This window comes from Sus scrofa, chromosome 7, assembly GCF_054392235.1.
Source record: "Sus scrofa isolate SSC_HxYL_T2T_F1_AM1 chromosome 7, Sscrofa_HxYL_maternal_Yorkshire_Landrace_v2.0, whole genome shotgun sequence".
NCBI classification, from domain to species: Eukaryota; Metazoa; Chordata; class Mammalia; order Artiodactyla; family Suidae; genus Sus; species Sus scrofa.
The window spans coordinates 71,193,571-71,214,125 of NC_139389.1; the positions used below are offsets into that span (position 1 = coordinate 71,193,571).

The 20,555-nt window shown below is 34.4% G+C and overlaps 1 protein-coding gene across 33 annotated transcripts in view; it reads right to left on the bottom strand.

Annotated features, from left to right (window-relative positions):
- The window catches only part of MIPOL1 (mirror-image polydactyly 1), a 308,128-nt gene that overhangs the window by 121,876 nt on the left and 165,697 nt on the right, over positions 1–20,555 (bottom strand). The window lies entirely within an intron of this gene.

Below are 20,555 nucleotides of genomic sequence, written 5' to 3' on the forward strand. Positions count from 1 at the left end.
TAGTTTAGTTAACACTTGTTGCTTCACATGGTTATAATTTTTTTCTTGTGATGAGAAGTTTTAAAATTTACTCTTAGCAACTTTCAAATATATGATACAGTACTATTATGCTGTACATTATCATTTGCCCAGAACTTATTTACCTTAAATGACTGAAAAAAATATTGGTTAACTTTTGTTAGGTTAATCCTATAACTAAATGTCTCATTATTCCTAAACTCTATCTATCTTGAGCAATGCCATCTAAATAGGACAATTGTTTGTCCTACTACTGTATTAGAAATGAACTATATTGTTTCCTTAGAGTAATTTGGAATGCCAGACAAATTAAAAGACTACACTGTTCACACCACTGAACACTATTTGTTATGGATATTGTGGAAAAAGCACTTTTATCTGACTTTAAAATCTTGTTATGTTTGGTTTGAATGTGTTTTTAATAGCAATAGTCTGATATGGCTAAGAGTTCCTTTGGTAACTCCAAGACCATTAATGGAAATCTGCTTTTATCAGAGAACAGAGGTATTTGATCTTAAGTGTGATATCTGCTAAATAAAGAAACATACAGTCCAAATAAAATCACGGAACCAAATAGTGTTAAGACTTGAAAAGGATCTCAGAGGTAATATAGTTCCCTACTTCTGTAGGTGAAGAAATTGTTACAGAGTAACCACAAATGTATATGGACTGTGCTATGCTATTAAACACATCTCTAAGACATCTAATTAGCTATCTTCAAATAATATGTCTAATCATAAAATAGCTCAGACAATATGACTATAACCATCCTAGTATTTGACTTTTTTTAACTCAGAAGCAGATTAAGAACCTATTAAAAAACACTGCAAAAAGGTATCCAAAAAAATTAGAAGCTATTATATCAGAAAGATAAATAACTGATTTCAATTACACCTCATCTTCATAGGAAGACTGAATTTGTGCACCACAATAAGGTACCACAGTGTTATTGCTCTTTGAAGGTTATTGCTCAGAGCTTGTTTTGTCCTCACGTCATGTTTTTCAGACCAAGGATGATCAGGGTCTAGACTCAAAAGCAGTTATACATGCACTGTCTACCTCATATGAGAGAGGTAAGAAAACAGTTTGTAATGGAAACAGAAATAAAAACATTCATAGGCACACAATGACCCAAGAATAGTGAGCAGAAAATAGGAAACAGAATAAAGGAAGGTAGAGAGAAGTACACCAGAAAGAGGGCACAGCACAGGGATTAAGAACAAACTTGGGCATGACTTCCAGCAATTAGTTCTTCGACTGAATAAGTTGGGGCTCCTGAACTTCTTTCACATGGGTAAAATGTGGGTTACAATACTCATCTTATGGATTTATTATAAATAATAAAACAAGATAACTTATTACAATATAGCCATATCATAGTGAATAAACATATAAGTTGTACAACAGACACTACTGATCCTCTAATGTGAAAGTTGTGTTCCAAAAAAACTTATTACACCTTGGGAAATGAAGAAGGGAAATGCTTGGTCTGTCTAGATGAACATATTTCCAGGGGCAATAAAACGAAATACCTGAAATTCACACTATTCTAGAGCAGGTTCTTCTGGGTAAATAATGATAAGAAGGAAAAAAGGAATAAATAGTGGTTGTATGGCAACTATGTGCTTGCATGGTAACACTGCATTGTGACAGGAAACCATCTTGCCATGATTTCATCTGTTGTATATAAAGTGCAACAAATGAATTTTAAACCTTGTAACTTTAAATTCTGTTTCCTCTGATGTTAACAGAGTTTCAAGAGCATTCTTTTTCATTGGAGTTTGTATGGCATATCTTGTTAACTTCAATCTTTTTTACACAGCTAGGTTGAGATGTGACTACTGTAAATAGTATAAAGGCAAACCACAGAGATGTGTGAGTTCGGTTCCAGAACACCACAACAAAGTAAATATTGCAATAAACCAAATTACATGAATTTTTTAGTTTCTCAGTGCATATAAATGCTATGTTCATACTATTTTGTAGTCTACAAAGTGTGGAATAGCATTATGTCCAGAATACCACTGTGCATACCTTAATTAAAAAACACTTTAGGAGTTCCCATTGTGGCACAGTAGGTTAGGAATCTGACTGCAGTGGCCTGGGTCCTTGTGGATGTAAGGTTCATCCTACAAAAATATTTTATTGCTAAAACACACTAACCATCATCTGAGTCTTCAGTATGTCATAATCTTTTTGCAACAGTAACATCAAAGTCCATTGATCACAGATTGCCATAACAAATATAGTTAAAATGTTTTGAAATAGTGGGAATTAACAAAATGTGACACAAAGACCCAAAATGAACAAATACTAGTGGGAAAATGGTGCTGATAGACTTGCTTGAAAAAAGATGGCTCCAAACCTCCAAACTGTAAAGAAAATAAAAAATTATCTGTGAAGTGCAATAAAGGTGCGATAAATGAGGTTTACCCATATTTTTTTCCTGTCTAAAAATCTTTGTCTTTAAACTGAAACATTTGATCTCTTTATAGTTAATGTAATTATAACTGGATTTGGGTTGAAGTATACAGTCTTATTTTGTGCTATTTGTCCTGCTAGTTTTGTTACTTTTTCCTTTTAAAATCACCATTTCTCATTATACTTTGGGTTCTTCTCTTATTTCACCTGCTTTATTTGAATGTAATAATTCTTTCATATTCTTTTAATAGTTATCCCAGAAATTACCAGATTCAAGTTGACTTACCAAAATGCTCTTATTAATACTCCTGGACAATGAGAGGACCTAAAACTCTTCAACTCTTTTTACTTTTCTCCCAATTTATTTGTTACTGTGTCTTAAAAATGTATTATAGTTCATTTTATTTTGTTTAAACTTCAAAGAACATCATTAATATTATTTTCTCAGGTCAATATGCATTTATATTTGTACTTTTTAATGCTCCATTCCTTCCCTGTTGCGAGATTCCTTATAGAAGCATGTTCTTTCTGTTTAAACAAAGAATTTGAATGTTTCTTTAATACAAAGCTGAAAATGACTAACTCAAATTTTAGTTATCTGAAAATGTGTCTATTTCATATTCATTCTTGGAGGATATACATGCTGGGTATATAATTCTAAACTGGCATTATTTTCTTCCAGCACAGTGAAAACATTATTCCAATGTTCCTGACTTAATAGTGCTTTTTTGAGAAGTTATCTGTAAATCTAATTGTTGCTCATTTGAAAATAATCCATCTTTCCTTTAGTGAGCTACTTTTATGGTTATCTCTTTGATGTTAGATTTCCTCTATTTCATTATGATGTAATTAGGTGTATATTTCTTGATAATTTTGCTATGGGTAAATATCTTTCACCAGTTTTAGAAAATTATCAGCCATTTTCTGTTCTAAAAATGCTTTTCCTGGATTGTCTATATTCTCTTCTTTTAGAAACCCAACCAAACACTTGTTGGACCATCTTACTCTAATAAATCTCCTAATTTTTGTTTTATCTATCAATGGTGTATTGTGGGTAGCTTTTCAGAGATATTCCAATTCATATGTCTTTCAGTTCACTTATTTGGTCTTCAGTTATACACAACCAATTTTAATTTCTAGAGAGTTTTACTTCAAAATATTTGTCTATTTTTCTGATATTGTATGTGATTCTTTTCCAGATTTGTCTGATGTTTCCTAGAATACACTTGTGGTTTATTGATAGCTGTGATTCATACACTATTTAAACATTCATTGAATCATTTCATACATAGCTATTCTATGTTCTTTATATAACTTTATTTTTGTGTTTGTGTGTGTTCTTTTTTGTTTTGTTGTGTCAGTTGACTACCATTTACTTTTGCTCATGTGCTTGATTGACCTGTGCTGTAAATTCACATTTTTCAAGATAATAATTTATGGGAATCATATCAATCTTAATTGGGAATGCTTTTCTCTGAGGGGGACTTGTGTCTATTGCATTGAAGAGCCAAGGGAGACAATTCCTAGATCAAGCTAAAGAAGCCTGGATTAACGCTGGAGTTTCTGGTTCAGACTGGGATCCTAAGTGAAGATCAAAGCAGTTCTATCTGTTTGCCTCTAATGCAGCTGTGGACCAATGGTTTGCTTGTGATTGGAGAGGAAGGTGTCCCTGGTTCAACTTCCAATTTTTTGGTGAAGTAAAATCTTTGGAAGATTTCCTCTATTTTTTGTGAGTCTAGCAATGCATGAATTAGATATTGTCCAGGACCTAGCAGGTCAGCAGCAGAAGGGTTCCCAGAGGACGTTTTTGCTGCCTTTAAGCAAGAAGCCTATACCGAAACTTAACATATATTATGCCACCGACAGCGGCCTAAACTCTTTTTCTAATTTAATGTTTAGAATTCTTACATTTGGTATGTTAACCAGATTTAATTATTTTAATATTTTAATAATTGTCCTGAATTTTCCTGCATTTTAATAGAAAAGATACAAGAGAAAGTTTGAGACTGCCAATTGTAAGCCCCTCTCTGAAAACAAACCATTGTGTGGCTATTAAGTCCAAAATCCAAATACATAAAAAGTAAAGTAAAATTTGGGGCATAGTAACCCTAACAGTATTTCCAATATCATTGCTTTTAAGCTCTGTATAACTTATGCGACATCATTAGTATTTCTCTTGTTTCCTGTCTTTAAACAATAATCTCTCTGTTCTATAATAAACACAGTATAAGAATGAAAGCTATTTAAAACAGTTTAAGGGCAGAATCATTACAGCAGATAGCATGTTTGAGTTGAGTGATAAACTATATCATGTCACATATTATAACTTAACAAATAGCTACAAGTAGTCATAATCTTGCTTATTTTAAAGAGGGAAAGTATATATAAGTAATTATTTAACAAAGTGTGAAAAAGCAGAAATTGAAACATTTCCCATAACTACCATTAACAATGTGAATACTTCAGGCAAAAAAAAAAAAAAAAAAAAAAAAAAAAATTCCATGGGGTGTGAGAACCACTTGTTAGGAAATTATTTACTTAAACCTTCTCAGATTTTAAGGTTACTGTCAGAACCAGAATTTGAGTACAGAACTCTTAACTACCCATTCAATAAAAAATCGAGTCTGTGCATTAACTACTTTGCCAAGCTGTTCTCCAATTTTACATAGGCCATTATATCTTACTGTGATGACTCTAAAGGTGACACAGTTTACTGTAATTTCTAGCTCTTTTTCTGTTCACTGTCATTTATTTTAAAGTCTTTTTCTATTTTTTTATTTTTAGTGCATGATATAATTCAATTTTTCAGCCATTGACAATTTCACATAATTATTTTGAATTATTTCTTTGTCCATTAATTCAGTCTGTGGAGGTCCTATCCTTTCTGCTGAATGAACTTTATCTCAGATGATACTAACTTGACCTTAAATTTGTTGCTAGTTAGATTCCATTAGATGTTTGACTCCCAGGACTTCTTAAATATAGCTCTGAAAGTCATTTATACTTATATGTACAAAACCAGTGACCACCTCACTGGCTTCACTAATAACCTATCCATCAGTTGACCTCTAGAAACAGGTTAGTCATACAGTATTCATAGTCTTCACATAGTATCCATTAAATTATTTTTATGTCTATCACACCACTTCTTGAGGTCATTTCTTCTGGAAAAAAATGTATATACAAGAAAACACTTAAAGCATCAGCTGGAATATAAGTTCCCCCAAAAGTTCATTCTCCTTTCTCATGACATGATATATTCCTTTCACTAAGCTTGCTCTCTCTGATACTACCTAAGAACATGAGCACACAGAGAAAATTAAATTCTTATTTAAACTCAAGAAGCAAACATTTTCCAAAATGACAATATTCCCTTCCTTTATACCATGAGTCGTAAACATTTCTCTACATGCCACTGTTCTTCTATTTAGTGAGAATTTTAGTCAGCGGTATTTTGTTTATTTGTTCAGGATCATGTATGTTTTTTCACTACATCTATAATACACTTCACCACCTGAACACCTGCTGAACTAAACTTAAACTTGTCTTGCCAGCACAAAATTTTGAAATTATGCAATCTGCAATTCAGTCCATGGCAAGCACTTGGGTAGAATTTCTTCTATACCTTTCAACATACTTAACAATTAAAGAACTGCCTGCAGAGAAATATTGCCAACTAAAGTTAATGAAGCGAGTTTAGTCAAGTGAACTTGAGTAACATTTTAGCTAAGGACTTTTCCGATAGATACTCATATTAAATAAATACTATAGTCACTGTCTATCAGATTAAACTTAATATTAATCTAAAATTTTATGAATGTATTAAAAGGAAAATCAGTATGATCAAGCACTTTCTTATTAATAAAAATAAAAATTCCATTCACCAAAAAGTTTTTACATATAGGCTATGAAGAAAATGTAAGACTATGTAAAAGGATGTTAAAAACTAAGCCATGGTAACCAGAAAAATATACTCCTAAACAAAGGAAAGCCATGACTTTAATAAGTTATATTTTATATGGAAATTTTTAAGATAGAAGAAAAATTTTAAATATGTAAACATTAATATATTACTAGCAAAATTTATAAAAAACATAAATATAAAGCTTTATAATCAAGGCTATATGAAAAATATTTTTACCAAAATAGTTCATAATTAAATAAGAGTACTAGAAATTTTCAAATAAATGTCAATTTATACATCTTTCATTTGTAAAACCATTTTACTCAAGATTCTAACACTAAACCAGGAAATTTCTTATTTATTATAAAAAATCAACAAGAAATAATTGTTATCTGACTTAAAGGAAAAGTTTTAAAAAGACCAAAACACATTCTGAAGAAAAACAGACCAAGCAAGATTTCATAAATAAATTAAAAGTTTTCTTAAATACTTTAAGTTGACAAACAGGTATTAAACAAAGCAACTAAAGTTTTTAAGAGATGACAAACCAAGGAAAAGGAATTGCTAAACCTGACTTCATTTGTGTTATTCAATATATACATTAATTTAAACAAAAACTCAATATATGAATGTGGAATTATTCAGGAGTTGTGTTTAAGCATATGAAAAGCATAAGAAAAGAGAATTCCCTGTTTCCTTTTGGATGCTGCAGACAACAGCAACACAGCCTAGGGCACACTGCTGCGGATTTTAACTGTTGTATGGAACTACTCAAAATGCTTTTGATCCATTTTATCTTGCAAGTTAGCAAAGAAATGTTGCAATAAGAAACACCAACAAAGATCTGAAAAAGTTAAGCTCTGGATTACCATATTGTGTTCTCCTGCCATTCAATGCTTCATACAAAGGCAGTGGTGTTCAAAGTAAGGGGGAAAAAAAAGTGGAAGGAGAAAGAAAAAAGAGAAACTGGTCTCAGAAAGTGCAAAGCACAAAGTAAATAATATTCTTCTACATCCCTTCTTTTTCACAGATTGGATGTTAAAAGAGTTGCAGCAATTAGGCTTTTGTTAATTACCAGCTGTTGAAACAGATGTGTTGACTATCCTTATTAGCCAACAGCTGGGTGAGAAGAACAATTGATGCTCCCTAAAACCAACAGCCAGCTGCTCTGCAGTAATTATCTCCAATTAATAAAACAGGTGATAAAGGCAAAAAGCTCCTATCCCTCTGTTTCAATAACTTTGGTAGTTTCAATAACTATGGCTTTATCATTTTACAGTAATAGAGAATACATTTATTACAACAAGTAAGGTTGTACACTTGGATCACATTAACTCTATGGTAGTTTCCATTATGCAATTTCTGGAGAAGGAATAAGACAAGTGCTAAAAGTAGAAGCAGACATTCTGTAGGCTTTTATTTATCATATTTCAAATGCCACTGCCAACTTACTTCTCTAGTACTAACAATAATAGCTAAGCACTTAAGTTCTTTGAAAAGGAGAAGCATAACTAAAATCTATTCTTTTTGATTTCCAGGTGTTTTCACTGATCATGTTTTATATTCAGTTCACTGAAGCAATATATTTCCTCTTGGTATGCCTAAATATCAGTGTCTTGTTCCCTAGCTTACATTTCCTAGGTGACTGGTAGAAGTAATTTTACCGAACCCCAAAACGAATTTACTTCATAGCAGTAAACCTTATTTTATGTACACAAAGAGATCAGCAAAACAAACAAGCAAGCAGGAAAATGAAAAATAAAACTGTATTTTTATTTTGTAGACATAACCTTATAATATTCAAGTTGCTAATTATAATGATGGTAAAAAAAGAAATATCACAATGGAGCATACTAGTAAGACAGAAATAATGATATGCATAAAAATTAGTTTTACTATTTACTGTTGCCAAATGTTCATATTAAAATTTCACTTAAAAGAAATGTAAAACAAAGATTTAAACAAGCTAGGTATCCATCTCTGTTTTACAAAAGAGGTGTCTACAAGAATTACCAACCATATCTATTCACTAATTACAGAACACTTAAAGACACTGCTTTTCTGAAAACAAGGATTAGAGCTGGATGAATACACCCCTTTCACAAATCTTCCTCATGTCTCTGTTGGGTCATCATAAGCAGCTTGTTCTTCCAGCATTAAACAGAAAGGCCTACCGATTATCAGTTCTGATTGCCCTCAGACATCAGGACACTTAATAGGGAGAAAAACTTTAAGAAATGTAAATAAATAATTTCACTAAAAGAGGGTGTAATAAAAAAAAATGAACAAAGGCAAATTTTCTACAGAAATATTATTTAGGTTGACACCTGGGCACTCCGGCTTTCTAATATGAAAAATCTGAAGCTAGAAAACTTTTACCATGTTCTATGCAATTACAGTTCCTAAAATAGGAATTTCAATATTACAAACAATAATTCAACAACAAAATTCAATAATTACAAGCAAGAGAGATGTGCATATTGCAAAAAAAGATGGTCCATTTCTAGGAAACTAACTTTCCATGAGAATTTGTAATATTTAAAATTCTATAATTTATAAGGAGGCTCCTGATACACAAAAGCTAGCAAAATGTGTAAAAAGAAAAACAAACTGTGAGGTTTTATGTTTGAACATCTTTATTAGGCCATAGAATTTATTCTGTGATTTCTCAGTTCCAAGACAAGACCTAATTTCTCACATAGCAGCACTAAGAGCAAACAGCTTCTACACTGACCCTGGAGCAGTCCTCCTTTCCCTCTGCACTATGTAGGGATATTGGAAAAGTACACACGTGACATAGGAGCTGATCAATCATGCTTTTCTCTTTGTGGAAAGGAAGGTTGTGGTTACCATCTAAGGCAGCCATAGCTACTACTGAAGCAAGAGGGTGGTCCTCTCTTAGTAGCCTAGATACCCTAAATGTGGAAGGCAGAAGTGAAACCTATACTAAACTCACTGCTATTCAAAAATAAGCCAGGACATTTGTATCATCTCTCTTCCACAAAAAAACTAATGGCAATATATAGTGAATATCTGAATATTGTACACAATTCCTCTTAAATGCTGCCTTTTTTTGAAAGTTAAAAATACCTAGGGATAAACAAGAACAGTACTCAAGTATTCACAGCTACTTTTTCTCTTTTTTTCTTTTTCGGCCACACCAGCAGCATGTGAAAGTTCCCAGGCCAGGGACTGAATTCGAGCCACAGGTGCAACCTACACCACAGCCCAGCAATGCAAGATCCTTAATAAGCTGCACCAGAGTGGGAACTTCCACACCTACTTTCAACAGGTGGTACTTCAGAGATCTCATTTTCATACCAATTTCAATGCATTTCTCTTTTTTTTTTGGCCTTTTTTTAGGGCCGCACCTACAGCATGTGGAGGTTCCCAGGCTAGGGGTTGAATTGGAGCTGCAGCTGCCAGCTTACACCACAGCCACAGCAACCTGGGATCCTAGCCACACTTGTGACCTACACGACAGCTCATGGCAATGCCGGATCCTTAATTCACTAAGTGAGGCCAGGGATAGAACCCACATCCTCATGGATACCAGTCAGGTTCATTATTGCTGAAGCCACAACAGGTACTCCCCCAAAATAATTTTTATAAATACAAATCATATCATATAAAGATATGATTTATTTAATTTAGGTTGACCCACCTTGTATATCCACATGAATATGAAAATCTATTCTGTTAACCAAAATAATCAATTTGGATTTACTGTATTTCATACTTAAGACATTAATTCCAGTATTACATCACCTCATAACTGATATACTTCATAAATAAAGGCAAAACTTTAAAATCAAAAATAATATTTTTAAAAACCTCCTCTATCCTCACTCACGACTCCTATGGTTTACTTGGAATGGTTTAAAACTCCATATTTTGGATTTTCCCTGTTGTAGGTAACATAGTTAAAATTATCTGCTTACTGCTTTAATTTTATCTGTAAATTTTAAGGCATCTTGACTACCACTGATTCCTGTACATTGTCTTTCTTTTAAGATCTGTTTTACCTTTCTTTAGACTTTACTACTTCTTCAAGTAAGGATAAATAGGTACTATCTTAGCCTTACTCAATATGTCTTCACTATGCCCACCTGTAAAACTGAAATATTGGATAGATATATGATCTTTAGAATGCATATAAATTTACATATGTGATAAATAAGTTATTCTAGCCAGTCCTTGTGATGCACTTTCTTTTTGATAACTTAAGTTTTTCTTTGGTTCAAGTGAGATTTCACCTCATATTTCTTTGAATATGGTTTCCCTTCCATTTACTCCTTCAGTTACTTCTGTTTTTCACATACTAGGTTTCCTTTGTCTACATTCCACTCCAATTCTTTGCTTACTCCCTTTGTTCTTCCAAAACACTGGATTTTTATCCTTGCTTCTGTTGTTTAAATCACCAACGATATATATATATATATATATTTTTTTTTAATGCTGGTCTATTTTGATCACTCCCTCAAAATATCTCTGACTCTAATAAGAAGTCTTATTTCAAATTTTAAACTTTCTTCTTGTAATAAAACAGCTTCCATTGGAGCCAACTGTGTATGTGGTCTTTCTCTAGGAAGCAATCAAATTCCCTGAATTACATGTGGAATCTCAAGCCTACTCATATCAACTAATATGGATTCCCTCAGCACATTTGAAAACTGGTATATTTGGAAAAGTGTGATGAGCAAGACTGAATGGTAAGTAGTTTCTTCATTAGGAAGATGGGCAAGTGTCTCTTAGGGCATGATCATTAACTGGACAGAGATAGCTTCTTTCTAAGATAAGAGGACCTACTGTAACTCTGGTATTCAGGGGAAAAACAACTTTTTCCCACCACTTCTTTCTCTGTCTTTTATTCAAACTTAAAAGATGTATTTGTTTTCCTTTTGTACAAGTGGCAAAGGGTCCTCCTTTTGGATCACAATATTGACTCCCTAGGTAGTTAGAAGTGGTCCTATAGTGTTCTTTGAACTTGGTCCTACCCTTATCTATGACACCAAAAATACTCATCCAACCACAAAACAAACATAAAAGACTCATTTTTAAGAATACAATTGTTTTACAACTCAAAAAGAGGTACAGAAAGCAGTAGTACATTAGCTTCCTAGGACTACTGGAAACTGTGTGTGTGTGGGGGGGCAATCCCTTGCCTTGTGAACACATTACTCCAATCTTTGTTTCTGTCATCACATGATTTTCTTTCCTATGTCTTCTGGGTCTGTGCCCAGATTTTCTTCTTATAAAGACAACATTCATTAGGGTAGGCTCCACCTTTATGCAGGATAACCTCATTTTAACTTAATCTTATTTCCAAATAAGGTTGCATTTAAACGCACTAGGGATTAGAACTTAAAGATGTTTTAGGGGGACACAATTCTACCTATTATTCTATAATTCCATAGGCAAGTTAAAGAGGATTTTCTCAATTTCTTTAGTAAACTGTAACTTATTTGGAATGCAATTTCAACTTCATGAGTTCAAACTACTTCAGTATTCAACTGATGCTAAAAAGGCCTGAGAAAATTCAACATCCATTCATTACAAAAATTGCATCCTTGTTGTAACAGAGTACCTACCAAAAAATTAGAACTAAAGGTGAAAGACTTAATGCTTTTCCCAAAATTGAGAATAAGGCAATGATGTCCATGCTCCCCACTGTTATTCAACATAGTGCTGGGAGTGCCAGCCAGGACAATAAAGAAAGAAAAGGTATACACAACGTGGAAGGAAGAAATTAAAACGTCCCTATATATAGGTGAATGACTATGTTGAAAATTCCATGGAATCTGTGTGTGTGTATATATATATATACACACATATATGTATATATATGTATATGTGTGTGTATATATATGTATATATGTGTGTATATATATATATAGAAAGCCTAGAGCTAATAAGTGAGTTTATCAAAGCTGCAAGATACGAGATATACTAAAATCCACTACATTCTCTAAATACTGGGAATGTAAAACTGGAAACAAAATTAAAGACATTACTTAAAATACTGATAATACATTACTTAGGTGTAAATCTCAAAAAGCATGTGCAGGATCTGTATGCTCAAAAATACAAATGCTATAAAAGAAATCCAAGAAGGTATAAATAAATGGAGACACATACCATGTTCATGGATTGTAATATTCAACACAGTTAATTGTTCTTGCACTGATTTAAAGGTTAATTTCTATCAAAATCTCAGAAGGATTTGTTCAGATGTAGAGAAGCTGATTTAAAATTTTATATAAGGCAATGTAAGTACAATAGCTAAAATAATATTGAAAAGAAGAATAATGGAGAAATTACACTACGTAACTTTAAGAGTTCCTACAAAGCCACAGAAATCAAGACAGCTAGTATTGGTGAAAGAGCAGACAGATAGAGCTACAGAACCAAAGGAGCCGACCCACACAATTATGGTAATTTGCTTTTTGATAAAGGTGCAAAGCAATTCAACAGAGAGTAGAGCCCTTTAGCAAATGCTATTAAAAACAACTGAACATCCACATACAAAAAAAAAAAAAAAAAAGAAAAGGAAAAGAAAAAGAAATGAACCTAGGTCTCACATGTTATACAAACATTAACTCAAAATGGATCATAAATCTAAATGCAAAGTGTAAAACTATACAACTTTTAGAAGAAAATACAGGCGAATATCTTCATAATGTAGGGTTTGGTAAAGAGTTCTTAGGAAAGAACCAAAACCACAATCTGTAGAAGAAATAATTGATTAACTGGAATTCATGAAAATCAAAAACATTTGCTCCACCAAAAACACTAAAAAAAAAAATAATTAATAGATCAAAATTCTGTTGATCAATGGCTCCCCTAACTGGCTACAAGAGAATCCCCTGGAGAACTTTTTAAAAACATAGATTCTCAGGCCCTATCACAGACCTACTGAGTCAGACCCTCTGAGGGAGGGCTTTAGAAACTGCATCTTTTAAAAACTCTACAGGTTGGAGTTCTAATCGTGGCACAGCGGAAACGAATCCGACTAGGAACCACGTGGTTAAGGGTTCGATCCCTGGCCTCGCTCAGTGGGTTAAGATCTGGCGTTGCCATGAGCCGTGGTGTAGGTCCAAAACGTGGCTCGGATCTGGCATTGCTGTGGCTCTGGCGTAGCTCGGCAGCAACAGCTCCAATTAGACCCCTAGCCTGGGAACCTCCATATGCCGTGGATGCGGCCCTAAAAAAAAAAAAAAAGACAAAACAAAAAACTCTACAGATGATTTTGATACACAGCTGATCCAAGGACTATCATTTGGAAATGACTGTTAGAACAACAGAATAGAAGACTGAGAGCACAGCAGATGAAACAGAAGGTGGGACGTCATTTCTCTGATACATTAGGAAAGCAAACAAGAATGAGGTTGAGAGATTATACTTACTAAATTCATTTTCCCTGTGAAATAAGATGCAGGTTTATCTTCTCAGAGAGAAAGGGGCAGAGCACCAGAATAAGAATTCCAAAAGAACAGTGGAAGACAGAAATGGGTGTTGTAGAGATCATGCTAAAAGAATTGCTAAGAGGCACCGTGGACAAACTGAGGTTGAAGGTAAAGACACAGTCACAGCAATTGTGTAATTATCTTGTATAGCAGTTTAGGATTAAGAACGGAGAAGAAATTTACTATACATACTTTGATATCATTTCAATAATATAATGGTGACAAATTTGTGATGTATCTATATTTAAGACCACTTTTGAACCTCCACTATGGCACAATTTCCAAAACTGAGTGACAGGAACCTAGGAACCAGGAGATGTTAATTTGTGCTAAGTGAACAAAGTTGCCCTTGGTCATATAAATGTCTCTACTGTACTTTAAAATGCACAAATAACATTAGAATATTAAAGACTGATAAATTCCACAAAGAAATTTGTTTAATTTTGTTTAATAAATATGCAAACTTATTTTCAGGGGAAGACTACTTCTCAACACACATTAACTTTACCTTATTATGGTATTACCAGTTCTGGAAACTGAGAACAAAATATCTATTTATCACACTGTCTTTGATCTATTTGATGCAGGATATTCAGGTAAAACATTCTAAGATTCCAAATAATAATTAATTAAACTTCCACATTTACATAGATTTTAAATGTATTTCTAATAATAATGTTGGGCTAAGCACAAGGACATCTTGAGTCCTGAAAAGTTCTTTCTTAAAATATAAATTAATGGAGGAGTTCCCGTTGTGACTCAGTGGTTAACGAATCCGACTAGGAACCATGAGGTTGTGGGTTTGATCCCTGGCCTTGCTCAGTGGGTTGAGGATCCGGCGCTGTCGTGAGCTGTGGTGTAGGTAGCAGATGTGGCTTGGATCCCGTGTTGCTGTGGCTCTGGTATAGGCCAGTGACTACAGCTCTGATTCCACCCCTAGCCTGGGAACCTCCATATGCCACGGCAGCGGCCCAAGAAATGGCAAAAAGACAAAAAAAAAAAAAAACCCAAAAAACATATATATATATATATACACACACACACACACACACACACATATATATATAAGTTAATGGAACAACACCAACACCAAACTCCTTAATTTATTACAAAGAATTACAGTCAGTGTCCAACCATTACCGCAGATTTTGGCATGAGGCAAGGTAGGTCCATCTTAATCCACTTCCAATGAATTTTACTGCCAGATTGTTATAGATAAAGAACAGTTAAAGAAAGGAAAAGAGTGAAAAAAATAAGATTGTAAATTTTTCTTTTGGCAATCCATCCTTGGGGGAATAAAGGTAAATGAGGTCAGTAACCTGCATCTCTATCTGGAGGAATGGAGGTGAGGCCTTAGTTATGTTGAGGCATAGAGAGCTAGAGAAAAAAAAAAAAAAAGGTGAGGATTAAATTGTTAATTATGTTGTTCAAACCTCTATATGCTTCTTCTTCTTTTTTTTTTTTTTTTTTTAATTTTTAGGACCACACTGGAGAAGTTGCCAGGCTAGGAGCTGAATCCAAGCTGCAGCTGCAGGCCTATGCCACAGCCACAGCCACAAAAATGTCAGATCCAAGCCACATCTGCGACCTTTACCACAGCTTGCAGCAAGGCCTGATCCTTTAACCCAGAGTGGGGCCAGGGATGGAACCCGTATCCTCTTGGATACTAGTCAGGTCTGTTACCGCTGAGCCACAAGGAGAACTCCACTTTTGACTTGTTCATCTTATCAATTACTGAGAAAGATGTGTTAAAACCTACCACATGAGTGTATATTTGTCTATTTCTCCTTTCTGTTCCATCAACTTTTGCTTCATATATTCTGAAGATACTATTGGGTGCATATAGATTTAAAATTGTTATATCATTTTTATTTATCAATGTTAGATATTCTTTATTTCCAAGGTAACGCTTCTTGAAGTCTACTTTGTTTGCTTGAAGTTTCTCAGCTTTCTTTTAACAGTTGTGTGGTATTTCTTTTGTCATCCTTGACTTTCAACTTTTTGTACCACTATAATTTAAGGTATATTGCTTATAAGCAGTACCTAGTTAGGCTTTATTATATATTGTTTATTATATAATCTAAAATCTTTGCTTTTTAATGAAAATATTTAGTCCTTTTTAGTTAACAAATTACCCTTATTACATTTATGTTTACTGTTTTAATCTTGCTTTCCATCTGATCCGCTTTTTATGTTCCTTTTTATCTCCTTTATTAATAATCATCTTTTGGATTATTCAATATATTCCATTACACTACTAACCTCCTCTATTAGTCCCTAAGTGTACATTTTTTAACATTCTTTTTCATGGAAGGATATTAAACTGGAATTCTACCATACAGGCAACTTTATCCAAAGCTTCAATGATGTCATTCTACTCTCTTTTGGCTTCCCATATTTTTATTGAGAAGGCAGGAGTTAGTCTTGTTGCTGTTCTTTGAACAACCTTTTCTCCTTAGCCTGCCTTTAAGATTTTTTCTCCTTATATCTGAGCTTCATCACTTTTACTATGTGGTGTCTCCATGTGGTTTTCATTTATTCATTTTGCTGGGAAGTCTTAGAATTCATGAACTTGTGGTTTGAGTTTTCCAGCCATTTTGGAAAAATTTTGGTTGTTATCTCCCTCAGTGAGTCCAATTACACATATATCGGTCTATTTATTTATTTATTTATTTACTCTTTTAAGGGCCTCTCTCCACAGCATATGGAGGTTCCCAGGATAGAGGTCAAATCGGAGCTGTATCTGCTGGCCTACACCATAACCACAGCAACACCAGATCCAAGCCATGTCTGCAACCTACACCACAGCTCATGGCAATGCCAGATCCTTAACCCACTGAGCAAGGCCAGGGATTGAACCTGCGCCATCATGGACACTAGTCAGATTTGTTTCCACTGAGACAAGACGGGAATTTCCTATTGGTCTTAGGAAGATGCGGTATATATACACAATGGAATACTACTCCACCATTAAAGAGAACAAAATAATGCCATTTCCGGCAACATGGATGCAACTAGGGACTCTCATACTGAGTGAAGTAAGTCAGAAAGGGAAAGACAAAAATCACATGATATCACTTATATCTAGAATCTAATATATGGCACAGATATTATTTATTTGTGGGATTTATTATTATTCACAGAAAAGAAAATCATGGACTTGGAGAATAGACTTGTGGTTGCCAAGGGGGAGGGGGAAGGGAGCAGGATGGATTGGGAACTTGGGGTTAATAAGTGCAGACTATTGCCTTTGGAATGGATTAGCAATGAGATACTGCTGTGTAGCACTGGAAACTCTATCTAGTCACTTATGATGGAGCATGATAATGTGAGAAAAAAGAATCTATACATGTATGTGTAACTGGGTCACCATGCTGTGCAGTAGAAAATTGACAGAACACTGTAAACCAGCTATAATGAAAAAAAAATTATGAAAAAACGAAATCCCACCCTTCTTCTCATATGATATTTTCTCCATTTTTTAATCTATGTACTTTAATTTAAACATTTACTGTCAATTTTTTATCTAGTTTACCAATCTTGTCTTCTGCCCCTAAACTCACCTAATAAGTTTGTAATTTCAGACACTGTATTCTTCAGTTCTAGAATTTCCAACTGATTCTTTTTCAGAGATTTCAATTTTCTGGTGAAATATATGATTTCTTGATCCACCTTCTCTTTCATTCCCTATTTTTTTTTGAATATTTAAATCATAACTATTATAAAGTCTTTGTCCATCTAACTTCAATATTTGGATCAACTCTGGATAGGTTTACATAATGTGGATTACATAGTCATGTAGTCTTATGTTTTTGTGTGCTGAAGAGTTTTCAACTGAATGTCTACTATTTTGTATAAAATAATGGTAGAGATTCCAGATATTATTTATTCTGGAGGTTTAGCCTTACTTATGCCAGGCAGATGGATTAGGAACTGATCACAGTAGTTCAAACAAGAACTGCATAATGTAAATGATAGCTTGTAGCCTCTAGTTCTCAATAAAACACCTGTAAAGTCCATTCTGATTTTCAGACACTTTCTGTTTACGCTTTTAATCTCCTATCCTATGCAGCCCTGGATGTCCTGAAGGCACTACTAAGTGTGCACTTAAGTCCCCCTTCCTTCAACATCACCACTGAAACTCTGCTGGTTTTTCTGTATCCTAGCAGTAACCTTCAGAGGTATAAAGATGGAATTTTCAGATTTCGGCCTGCAGATAACTAACAAATGTATAGAGGGTAAAAGTGACTACAGAAATCAGTTCCTTTTTCAAGTGTTTTGCTTCCACTATCTTGTTATTGCCCCCAAGAGCCTTCAAATAAATTATTTTTCACAATTGTTCTTGAAAGGAGTGCTAGAATGTTGTAAACCACTGGATCCCACCCAGAAGCAGAAGCTAAAGCCTTTACTTTATTTTTTGTGTGTGTGTGTGTGCCTTTTTAGGGCTGCACCAGCGGCATATGGAGGTTCCCAGGCTAGGGGTCTAATCGGAGCTACAGCTGCCGGCCTACGCCAAAGCCACATCTGCGACCTACACCACAGCTCACCGCAATGCCAGATTCTTAACCCACTGGGCAAGGTCAGGGATTGAACCTTCAACCTCATGGTTCCTAGTCGGATTCGTTTCCATTGTACCACAATGGGAACTCCTAAAGCCTTTACTTTTAAAACAGAAGTTTTTTGTGAATAAAGAATTCTCAAGAATAAAAAAATCAAGGATCAGAAGATATAATATAGGATATATACCATAAAAATAGATGAAAAAAATAATAAAGACCTAGATTTCCAGACTGTCAAAATCCAATCTGACAAACACAGATATATTCCATGTAAACCAGAGATTAGCCACAATACATACGTATGTGCATAAATATACAAATGTATATACATGTATGCTTATGTTAAATTTGTGCTTATCTTTTTTTCTTTAAGAGGTGAAGAGGAAGGGACAGAAACTAAATTCAGTTTTACTAAATGCCAGGATAAATTTTTCAGTCATGTTATTACAGTGGAAATCTGTCTTTGGTTTGCTTTACTACTTTCATTCTTTCTTAGTTCTGATAAAATAATATTTCAAATTTATTTGGAAAACCATCTGTGTTAGTCAGTGTTCTTCAGAGAAACAGAACCAAGAGGGTTCTAAGCAGTCGCATGATTTGCCACCTGCAAGCTGGACACCCAGGAAATATGATGGTGTAGTTCCATCTGAATCTGAAGGCCTGACAAACAGGGGAGTCAACATTGTTAAGTCCCAGTCTGAGTGTGAAGGAGGGGAGCTGATAGTGTATATCCTACTTCAAGTGCAGGAGAAGACAGATGTCCCAGCTGATGTCAGTCAGAGGAAGGAATAATTTGGAACAAATTATTCCTTCCTCTGCCTTTTGTTCTATCCAGGCTCTCAATAGATTGGATAATGCTCATGTTCACTGGGCAGGACAAAGTGCTTTCTGGAATTCAAAAATTCGTACGTTAATCTCATTTGGAGACACACTGAGACATACTGTTTAGTGAAGACCTGGCAAACTGACAAATACGATTAACCATTATTACACTATTCTTCCCTCACTCAATCTAGCTTTAGGAATAGACCAAGACTATGGCAATCAGTGTATTTCATTCCTTTGGGCACAACAATTACTTCAGAGATAAGTAAATAAACACATGATCCGTAGTAGTCCAAACCAAGTTAATAAGACCCAATTCCAGGATTTCTATTTCTGATAATTTGCTTTTTTCCTTTTAGACTTCAGTAGAGAAGCATAAGCAACTAGCTTTATATAACATGAAAATTAAGCCAATACATAGAGGAAAACAAACAAAATCCAGAGATAGAACAAAACTTTTTGGACAGCAAGACACTTTTGAAGCTAAAAAAAAGGGAATGAACTACTGATATACATGACATATATGAATCGCAAAACATCATGCTGAAATGAAAGAAGACTACAAAAGAGTATATATTTTATGATTCTGTTAATATCACAGTCTAGAAACTGCAAGTGAATTTACAATAATAAAAAGCAGATCAGGAGTTCCCATCATGGCTCAGAGGATAACAAACCTGACTAATATCCATGAGGACATGGGTTTGATCCCTGGCCTTGCTCAGTGGGTTAAGGATCCAGCATTGTTATGAGCTGTGTTGTACATCACAGATGCAGCTCGGATCTGGAGTTGCTGTGGCTGTGGCATAGGCCGGCAGCAACAGCTCCGATTGGACCCCTAGCCTGAGAACCTCCATATGCTGTGGGTGGGGCCCTAAAAAGACCAAAAAAAAAAAAAAAAAAAAAAGGAAAGAAAAGCAGATCAGGGATTACTGGGACCAGGGATGGAGGGATAGATAGATTAGAAAGCAGAACAATCTTTTGGTTGGGGCAACTGAAATGCCCTCTATTTTTATTATGATGGATACATATCTGTCAGAATGCATTTAATTGTATACCTACGATGGATGCAACTTATTGTATATAAATTACACCTCAATAAATTTGGTGGAAAAAACAGTTTAACAACTGAACAAAAAGTAATCTCTAGAATTAGTCCTATCCTTGTCTTTCTGTGTGAACAGTAAGTTTTATTTCATTTTTCAATTTTTTTATTTTTTGCTTTTTATGGCCATACCTGTAGCATATAGAAGTTCCTGGACCAGAGGTCGAAGAGGAGGTGCAGCTGCTGGCCTATGCCACAGCCACAGTAATGCCAGATCCGAGCTGCATTTGTGACCTACACCACAGTTCACAGCAATG